Consider the following 10,208-nt stretch of genomic DNA (forward strand, 5'->3'; position numbering starts at 1 on the left):
CCCAGGGCTGGGGGCCTGGTGTGGGGCTAGGACCCCTTGCTTCTCAAGGGAACTCAGCAGTGGAGAATATTCCTCTGGATTTTTATCTGACACATGCAGGTGTGGGACCAGCCCATTCTGTGTCTCTGCCCCTCCTACTAGTCTCAATGTGGCTTCTTCTGTAAATCCTTACTTATAGGATTTCGGAACCACCTGAAGTCTGTTCACCTAGACTTCAGGTGGTTCTGAATGATGGTTGTTCTGTAGTTTAGTTATAATGTTGATGTGGTTGTGGGAGGATTGGAGTTCCACATTTACTTATGCCATCATCTTGACCCCCCTGCTCTGTTGTGTTTTGACATTGCTGATGCTGTAGAGAAATTTGAAGCCAGATATAAAATCTATAATAATAAAAGCATAATATGCTGATTAGACCTGACGTACTTCCGGACAACCTTCCAGAAGACCTTCTGGATGAAGCTAGGGCTGCGAGGGAAGCCTGGGTCCCGAGTGTCAGAGGGAAGCTGGTGCCAGCAGCCAGGGGAAGGAAGGCCTACTCTTGCATGAATTTTGTGCATCGGGCCTCTAGTATAGATATAGATATAGATTTTTTTTTTTTTTTTACCTTCCTAGGTTATTGATTATCAGGATTTCTGAAGAATTTCTTCTTCTTCTTTTAGCTGTAATAATTAACCAGAAAATAAAATATTTTAACATTATCAGCTTTATATAAAGGTTTCTTTAACTAAAATATGCTTTTTAAAAATGTATAGATATCTTTCCTCAGTTTCAGAGATGTTTTCAGTTATTATCTGTTCCACATTTTAATTGCTTTGTGCATTTTCCCTCACTATTTCTTCTTCTGTCTTTTTCTTTTTTACCTGTGTTCACTATCCAGTCACTTAACCTAGTTTCCTCATAATAAAGTCAGAATGACATGCCTATCTCACAGGGCAGTGTCCAGGGTTAACAGAGTTAATATATGTAAAGCTCTTAAAACACTACCCAACTGCCCTTGCCAGTTTGGCTTAGTGCATAGAGCATCGGCCTGTGAACGGAAGGGTCCCTGGTTCAATTCCAATCAAGTGCACATGCCTGGATTTCGGGCTCGATCCCCAGTGGGGGGCGTGCAGGACGCAGCCAATCAATGATTCTTTCACATTATTGATGTTCCTCTCTCTCTCTCCCTCTCTCTTCCTCTCTGAAATCAATAAAAACATATTAAAAAACAACAACAGTACTCAACCCAGAACAGCCATAAACATATGGGTAGTGGTGATTATTATTTTTATGGATTTTTATTGTTATTATTAGTTATAGTGAATTGGTTAATTTCAAGAATTCTAGATCCAGACTGCCACACATTAGCTGAGTAGGCTGGGTAAGATACGTAACCTCTCTGCCTCATTTTCCTCCTTTGTAAGATGGAGATAATGATTCCGACCTCCTAAGATTATTATGAGGATTAATAGCTGGTATTAGTAAAGTGCTCAGAACAGTGCTGTCACATAGTAAGTGCTGTACATGTTGTTAAAGAAAAACCTTCTCAAGACTTTCCTGCAGATAAGCAGTTGTTCTCAGTGGTTTTTACTCTGTTTCTTGCTGTTTCCAAAGTGTTATTAGTTCTGTAATATTGTTGTTTTGTTATTCATTTGCTTCCATATGCCTCTAATCTCTTTTCCATTTTCTTGGTTTTATCATTCAGTCTGAGTTCTCTTGTTATACACTTTAGGCCCTTTTAGGCTGCTCTTTCATTTAAAGCAGTTGTGAGGCATTTACTGTCACTGCCTGAGTTATATTTTCTTTCGGCTGGGCTCATGCCTGTTCTCATGTGTGTGCGCCTTTCCCTGTGAAGGGTGTGTGTGTCTGTGTGTGTGTGTGTGTGTGTGTGTGTGTAATGCACATGTCTGCTGCGTGCTTGTGTGATGGAATTGTTTCACCTTTGCTTCTGCCGAGCAGTGTGTCCAGGGCCCTCGCCTGCTCTGGTCAGCATTGTGCTGCCCTTTCTTCATTATTCCCATCCCTGTGCTGCCCCTCGGAGCTTCCTGGTATTAGGAGTTTTATTGGTTTTTGTAGCCCGGGGCATGATGGGAGTGCAGTCTCTCCGAGGACACCTGGCCAGGGCTCTGCTCAGACTGCTGGTGTTTGCTATGGAGCGAGTGCACATCCCTGTGAGATGGCTCCCAATCTTCCTCCCCTCCTGGCAGGTGTCTACTTCCCACAGGGACTGTCCATTCCACTTCACCTGTTTCTCCTCAGCATCAGCAACCTCCTCCACTTCTCCTCAGCCGGGGAAACAGCCCCCAGCCCCAGCCCTGCCTGCTTCACTCTGGGTGGGAGGGTGTGGGGGAGAAGCCTCAGGGCCCTGCAGCCTCACTGGTGTGTTCTCAGTGTGGGGCAAGGGGGGATTCCCCTCTTCTGCCGCTGGCCTCAGTTTCCCATTTGGGGCAGGCAGTGCAGTAGGTTATGCCCCACTCCTCCTTTGGTTGCTGTTGGCAAAACATGGGACTTGAATTGATGCTTTCATTAGGTTTTGCTTATGTGGGTAGGTCCTGGGCAGGGCAGTTCTGTGATGCAGTCTCTCTATCAGCCAGATCAACTGGAAAGTCAACTGCCTTTTGATTAATCTTTCTCCCTTTTTGTCACAGCCTCCCAGCATCTTTAAAAGACCATTACATTATCAAACCTATGGAGCAAGCCAGAAAAGTGCCTCTGAACTTGAATAAGGGCTTTAAAATGTGGCTAATACATGCTCTTCTGTTCTTCCCCCACCCCCACCCCAACTGAACGAAGCAGAGCGGTGGCCCGACACTGGGTTGATTCCAAAGCACTCCTGTGATTGCAGAGAAACATAAATCCTCCAACTGTCTCGCAGGCTTGAGGACAGCAGGGTCAGGCTGGCTAATTCTAACTGTATTCAGTTAGCATGTCTTGAAGCCCATAAATCTAAATGCCAATAAATTAATATATCATGTTGAGGGCTGCCAGCCACAGCATTAATCCACTTTGTGGGGAGTGCACGCAGAACTTGGCAAACCCCTGGAACTCAAGCATTTCAGCTTCACTGTATTAATCTGGCATTAAAGGGGCCCTCACATCCAAGGGTACTTTGCTGAGTATAAATCCAGCCCCCTGTGCCCTTGGCTTCTGCACAGCTATCCTCTCCTCAAAGCCTCCGAGATGGGTGCTAAATCTTCCAAGTCTGGAGCCCGGTCTGGTTTCAGGGAGGGGCGGTTGCCTGGGGCAGGAATGGCACAGTCGGGCTGAACTGATATGCCTGTGGCCGTGGCCATTGATGGCAGGAAGCATTTTAAAAATTGATCTTTTACATTCAGGCTGAGCAAGGCTTGGATTTGATTAGGGCTAGGTCAGTGTAAGCCAGGGGAGGTTCCCAACCACTTCCATTTGATAATGGAAGTCTGCTATGCACACCCAGCATAACGGGTTGGCGGGTCAGACAACACCTGGTTCATGATGTGTGTCTAAGGCTGCGTGGTAGCTTGGTAGCCCATGGTTAAGCATTCCATTTCCACAAAGACCCAGTAGCAAGCCAAATAGTATCTCAAAAGTAGGGTAGTTATCTGTAGATGACAGCAGGCTTTGCTTCAAAATCTTAAAGAGTCTGTGCTGGGAATTCACCTATAGGACCCTGCCAAAGGCTCCAAACAGCATCCCTGTCTGTCACTGACACTCCAGGCACCATTGGACCTGCTGGGTGATGAGGCCCAAGTGGCAGAGCAGCTGGCACAGCAGCCTGGACTTGTGGCAGAGCCTTCTTTGTTCAGAGATCCACTGAAAACGAGCAGTTTTGGGGTCACTCAGTACATGAACTGGATTAACTCACCCTGATGAGGAGTATGTTGTCTCCAAAATTCAAGGTGGCCCCATGAGGCGTGATGCCTCCTCTTTGGTAGTAGGAGTAGCAGAGCAGCAATGTGTCCCTCGCGTTAGCAGGGTTGGCTCACCACGCCCTAGGTCACTGGGTCACTCCAACTCTTACTGAAGTGGAATGACTCTGAATTTGTGTGGGACTTCTCACTCCCTAACACATACATGTTTTACCAATGTGTCTAGAGTCATTGCTACTTCGTGATCACTGAGTCCATGTCACTAATGTTATGGGCCAGTGTGTCCCATGGAACAGGAAGGTGATCAAGATCCCTGTGGACTGCACTAGAGCATAGGATTGGGGAGCTGACATACCCTTGAGATAGGACAGTGACGTTGCCTTGTTGGACTTGCCAGCTGAAAGCAAACTGCCTCTGGTGGTCTTTGTTAACAGGGATGGAGAAAAGGCCTGGGCCAGATCAATAGCTGCACATCAGGCACCACGGGGCGTGTTAATTTGCTCAATAAATGAAACCCCATCTGGTACAGAGACTACAATTATCACTTGGTTAGCTTGTGACAATCTGCTGCCGTTCTCCAAGACCCATCTGTCCTCTACACAGGCTGCATAGGAGAGCTAAATGGGGATATGGTGAGAATCACTATGCTTGCATCCTTCAAGTCAGCGGTGGCACTAACTTCTACAATACCCCAGGAATGCAGCATTTTCCTAGGTAAAGTCACTTCTGGTGACTTCCATTTGGCCTTTTCCACCATAATAACTCTCACTCCACAGGTCAGAGCAGCAATGTGGGGATGCTGTCACTTCCTGAATGCGCCTATTCCAAGTATGCATTGTGGAACTGGGGAGATGACGAGGGGACCCACTGTGAGATGGACCTGAGCTAAAACTCCATGAATCACCTACTCTGACTGGTGAGCTACAGTGACATTTTGGGCCTCTGGGAATTAGTGTCAGATCAGGGCCAGTATCCAGTAATCCCCCCAAAGTCTGATTATTTCACTCTCCCCATTTCACAGTTACCCTGGAAAACGGCCATAGGTTTCTTTGAGGGAGGCATGGAGGAAAATTAATAGCATAAATTTGGGGGAGTAAAGTGAAGTCCTTCCTCAAGGGGACCCGGCCTCCCGTTCATTCAAGGGGTTCTGGCTCTATCACTTGGCTTGTCTGAGAACTGGTTGATTGTGTTGCTGGTGAAAATGGGTTCTTGTGGTATTGTGAGAAAGGAATTTCAAAGGGCACATGAGTGGGAGAAGTTTAAGCACAGTGGCCAGATTTATTGGGGTGGAAAGAAATAATATGCTCTCTGGGCTGTAGAGTGGGTAGGTTCTAGCAGCAACTGCTCCGAGATCCCTGGTAATCCTTCAGATATTTTCTAGGTTTTCTGGAAGGAGCAGGTTTTCTTTCAAAGTATCAACCGACTGGCTGGTTTTTCCCGGGCTTGTGCTGGGCCCACCTTCCATCCAATCCCTTTCTTGGACCTTCTGTGGTTCCGTGCCCTTATCCAATCCGGTTGTTTTTCCAGATTTTCCCGGGCTAGATGCCACCCCTTTATGTCACTATTTTGGCTCCTACTGCACAAGCCTCCAAGTGTTGCCTCCTCATCTGGCTTCTACTGTGCATGTGTCTGGCACGGGAATTTCCACACCTTTTTATTGCTCCTTCCTATGGTTCTGCTGCTGGCTCGTGTCCCTGGGGAGATTGGAAAGCCCATCCTTCCTGTCCACTCAGGGATTGCTGGTGACCAAGTCCCTCAGGCAGTGGACAACGGTCCCCTGGGGAGCCTGTGAATGTTGCACCTTCCGATTGATTCAGGCTTACTGTCCAGCTCAGCTCCCTAGGTGTATGAGGCGTAATGCCTGGTTCCTCTTGCTCCCTCCCATTACTAATAACTCGCTGGCCATGCTGACATGGTAAACACTTGTTCCCTGGAAGTGTGGCTTTGACCTCTGGCGCTGAAAGTGTCTGAAAGGTGCAGGTGCCGCCTCTCGGACTGGCCTGTCCAGTTGAGCGATGTGGACATCCCAGTGCGTCACAGGGGTTTCATGTTGAGATGTAAGAGGCACATTCCTTAAATCCACTAACCCTTCTCTATTCTGCCGATCCAGTCAGCGATGCTGGAGCGTGGCGCACCCTGTATGATTTTTGTTGTTTTTGACAGCCTTTGCTATCTGTCAGCACGATTCCCCATCAATTGTTCTAATTGATAAGGCATTTCACACTCAGGAGGCTGGCAGGAGCACCGGGCCTGAGGGGAGGCCAGCGCAGAAGCTCACAAGCTGTTTGTGTTCATGTGGAAGTTGGGGAGGGGCCGCTCTCCTGGGTGGGGCATGGGGTCAGCACTGGGCAGGAACTTGGATAAACACAAAAGTTGATACTTCTGGATTTTACCACTTGCCCCAGCTCCCAGCTTTGCTCTGTACACCTGGAAATGCCTGCATAGAGCAGTGAATTATTCAACAGGACAAGGCAGGTAGACAGAGGTGGCAGAGTCCACCTTTTCCCAGTATGCGGAGGGAGCAGAGACGCCACAGTGGCAAGCAGCATACTAGTAAACTTAGCGCAGAAACAAGAATATTTACAATGCAAATGATTTTTTTATCCTCACCTGAGGATATTTTTTCCATTGCCTTTTTTTTTAGAGAGCGTGAAAGGGAGAGAGGAAAAGAGGAGAGAGAGAGAGAGAGACAGAGAGAGAGAGAGAGCCAGGGAGAGAGAGAGAGAGAGAGGAAGGAGAGGGAGAGGAAGAGGGAGAAAGATTAATGTGAGACACATTGATTGGTTGACTGCCCACATGAGCCCTGACCAGGGCAGGAGATCAAACCTACTAACCCAGATATGTGCCCTTGAGCGGGACTCAAACCCTTGACTCTTCAGTGCACGGGGCTGATGCTCTAACCATTGAGCACACTGGCCAGGGCCATACAAATTATTTTTAACCAGCCATATCTAACGAGAAGGAAAAAATCAGGGTATGTTTTTCCTACTGCTTTTGTTAGCTTACTGATTTATTTACCTATCTGTTTTTATTAGGGGCAGGTAATGTTGTACACATTTATGTTTTTTAAAGATTTATTGATTTATTGTTATTTTTAAGATTATATGTTGGATGTCACTTCACAAAATGTGATTTTATGTTGTGTTTGCCCAGAATTTAAACTTATAAAATAAATTTTTAATAAAGTTATTAATATTTATTTAAAAAGTTATGTCAAAGTTGCAGGCATCATATTTGGGGGCATTGTAATAGTCTTATTTCTGAGTTTAAAAAAGGCAGAGAACTTGTTGCTGGGATTATTTCAGTAAAGAGACATATTAGAATATTGAGGGTGGGGTCTGTTTTGAAACCCTGCCTTCTCCCCCACCCTCTCCCCTGCCCTTGGCCACATCCTCCAGGAGACTCAGGGCAGAAGTGGTGATGTTAGAGAGTGGGAATTTTTGAGCACTCCAGAGAGGCTGTGGACTATGCCCCAGATAGGGTGGTCAGTGCTGACACCAGGCCAGGCCTTGAGATATGGTCTCATGGCCCCTTTCCCCTTGCACTTCACAAAATAGCTTTGCAAGATAGAACACTGTCAGCTTTCTGAAGAACAGGATAACCCTGTAAATAACATGGTCGTCAATAGCATGGCCCTGACATTATTTGGGAAAAACTGTTTTGGGTTACTTACTCTGCAAAAACAGGATGTGGTTAATGTGCTTAAAAGTGGTCTTGCACAAAGGGTTGGGGCTGCTCTCTGACCTCCCCAGGGGAGAGGGCAGTCGCCGGCCAGCAATAAAGGCTCCCTAAATTTTAATTTGGTCTGGACTCCAGTGGTCTTTACTCGCGTTCGCTCCACAACAGTGATGCGACTGAGACAGCAGACAAGGAGAGTGTAAAGTGGGGCAGTGGCCCGAGGGACTGCTTTGGCTGTCTTAATCCTTCTCTCCAATTCCCCACCATTAAAATAAATATCTCAGTCTTCCCGTTAACTTCAAATTCCTATTCATGCTGCTGGCTCTTTGTCCAAGGCCTTTAGCAAGCAGATCTTCTCAGTTAGAAGGTCTTTTCTCAAACACCTACTTCTGTCTTACACCAGCATCTCCTTCTGCTTTGTATTCACATCATTTTGTTTACATGCCCTATTTCTCTAGATAGACTACAAGCTATCTGACTGTAGAATTCATGATTGGTTTGTCCTTGTATTACTCATATGATTATCACTACTAATAATAAATAGATGGCTTATACACTGAGTGGCCAGATTATTATGACCACCCCATCAGTACTTCGTTGGGACACCTTTTGCCTTCAATACTGCGGCGATTCTTCTTGGCATTGACTACATGAGATGCTGAAAGGTGATGCGAGGAATCACCATGCCTGATGAATAGCACTGTCCAGTTCTGTGAGATTTGATGGTTGTGGAACCAGCTGCCTGATGGCTCTTTTAACTTCATCCCACAAATGCTCAATTGGACTGAGATCTGGTGATTGTGGGGGCCACCTAAGCAAGGTAAAGTCTCCCTCATGTTCTTGAAACCACTCCTGCATAATATGAGCACCGTGGCATGGCGCACTGTCTTGTTGGAAGAAGCCATCTCCATTGGGATACGCCATCAACATGATAGTATGAACTTGATCAGCAACGATACTTAGGTATGTTGTGCTATTCAGACGTTGCTCCACACGAATTAAAGGGCCCAAATCATGCCAGGAAAACATGCCCCAAACCATAACACTGCCCCCACCAGCTTGAAGGGTTGTACTCATGCATGTGGGGTGCATGCTTTCATGCTGTTTCCATGAAATTCTCACTCTGCCATCTGCACGATGCAACTGGAAACGTGATTCATCGGACCACATGACTTTTTTCCAATGCTCAACTGTCCAATCCTTGTGTTCCTCTGCGAATTGGAGACGTTTTATCTTGGTAACTGCAGACAGCAAAGGTGTTCGAACAGGCCTTCAGCTTCCATATCCCATACAATGCAGTGTATGGCTAATTTGCCTACAAACGTCAGGTGGTCATAATAATCTGGCCACTCAGTGTATATGTTTAATGTGTGAGTAAATGAGTGAGTGAATGAATGAATGAAATCTCCCATCTTAATATAATGTAAAAATGGCTACATATGTATTTTTAATCTAACAGCTCAGGGACAAACCAGGCACAGGTATTGCTTTTGTTAGGAACACACTGCTGTAATATGGAAAGAGCCCTTTACAGAGACCACTGCCACCAGTGGAATGTATAAACCAAGCATTATATTGCGATGTGGGGAATAAGCAGTTTGGCTTTGCCCAAAGCTAGTGCCAAGAGAAGCGTGTGAGGTCGGACAGATGAAAGCTTCCGGCAGGTGCACTAGCTACTCAGGTTTTATAGGCGCAGCCTCTACTGAACATGAACTGACACTATGGACACCAATTAGCGTTTGTAAGATCCTGGGTGGAGGCTACTGAGAAATGCGGAAAGTTACTCAGGATTAGAGTAGATTTCAGTACTTTATGAATTGAAAACCACCTGGGTTGGCAGGAGCTCCGTCAGGAGGGGAGACAGTGTGTAGACAGGAAGTTCTAAGCAGAGGCACTGTGTCCCGTGTCCTGGAGCCTGAGCCAGCCTGTGGGTGTCAGGGCTGATGCCCCCAGAGGTGGCACCATCTGAGCTGAGAGGATGTAGGAGTTTGCTTGAGAGTCTAGTGTTTGCTGGAAAAGGACTTCTGGGAAGAGAGAATAGCACAGGGCGAGTCAGAAACTGTGTATGTGTGTGCACACGTGTGTGTGTATGAGTGTGTGTGTGCATGCCTGTGTGTATGATGAGGGAGAGGAGGTGGAGAGAATATGGCTCCTTTGCAGACTTAGGAGTAGTTTAACGTTGGAGGGTGATCTGTGTGATATTTTACCCTAAAAGAGTACCTGTTTGCTTATGCCCACCGGCTCTAGAAGGAAGGCATGCCTGGGGCTTACAGACATGGGTCAACCACAGTGCACTCAGTCACTGGGCACAGTGGTCTATGGCGACACGTGCGAGGCACTGGGTGAGGGGCAGGGGTACAGAAGTGGGCAGAGCATATAAGAAACCCTGCCTTCCCAACCTTTCATAGGAACAGACAATCGACAATGCAAGACAGTGACCAGTGCTAAGACGTGAAACAAAGCAGGAAAGAGGACTGAAGATGTGAGGAAGGCCCGGGCTGCTCTTTCCGCCCCCTGGCCAGGGAGAGGTCCCTGCTGGTGACACTGGAGTCCAGAGTTGAAAGAAGTGCCGCCCTCCTCCTGGGTCATTCGACATGCAGATGAATTGGCTCCCATTCCAGAGACCTGGGCTGCAGAGCCTCCTTCCCACTGTGAAACACCAGCTGTCCTGTTTGTGGCAAGCCTTCCTGAAAGAGAGGGGAT

Source organism: Plecotus auritus (assembly GCF_963455305.1).
Source record: "Plecotus auritus genome assembly, chromosome: 5".
Lineage (NCBI taxonomy): Eukaryota > Metazoa > Chordata > Mammalia > Chiroptera > Vespertilionidae > Plecotus > Plecotus auritus.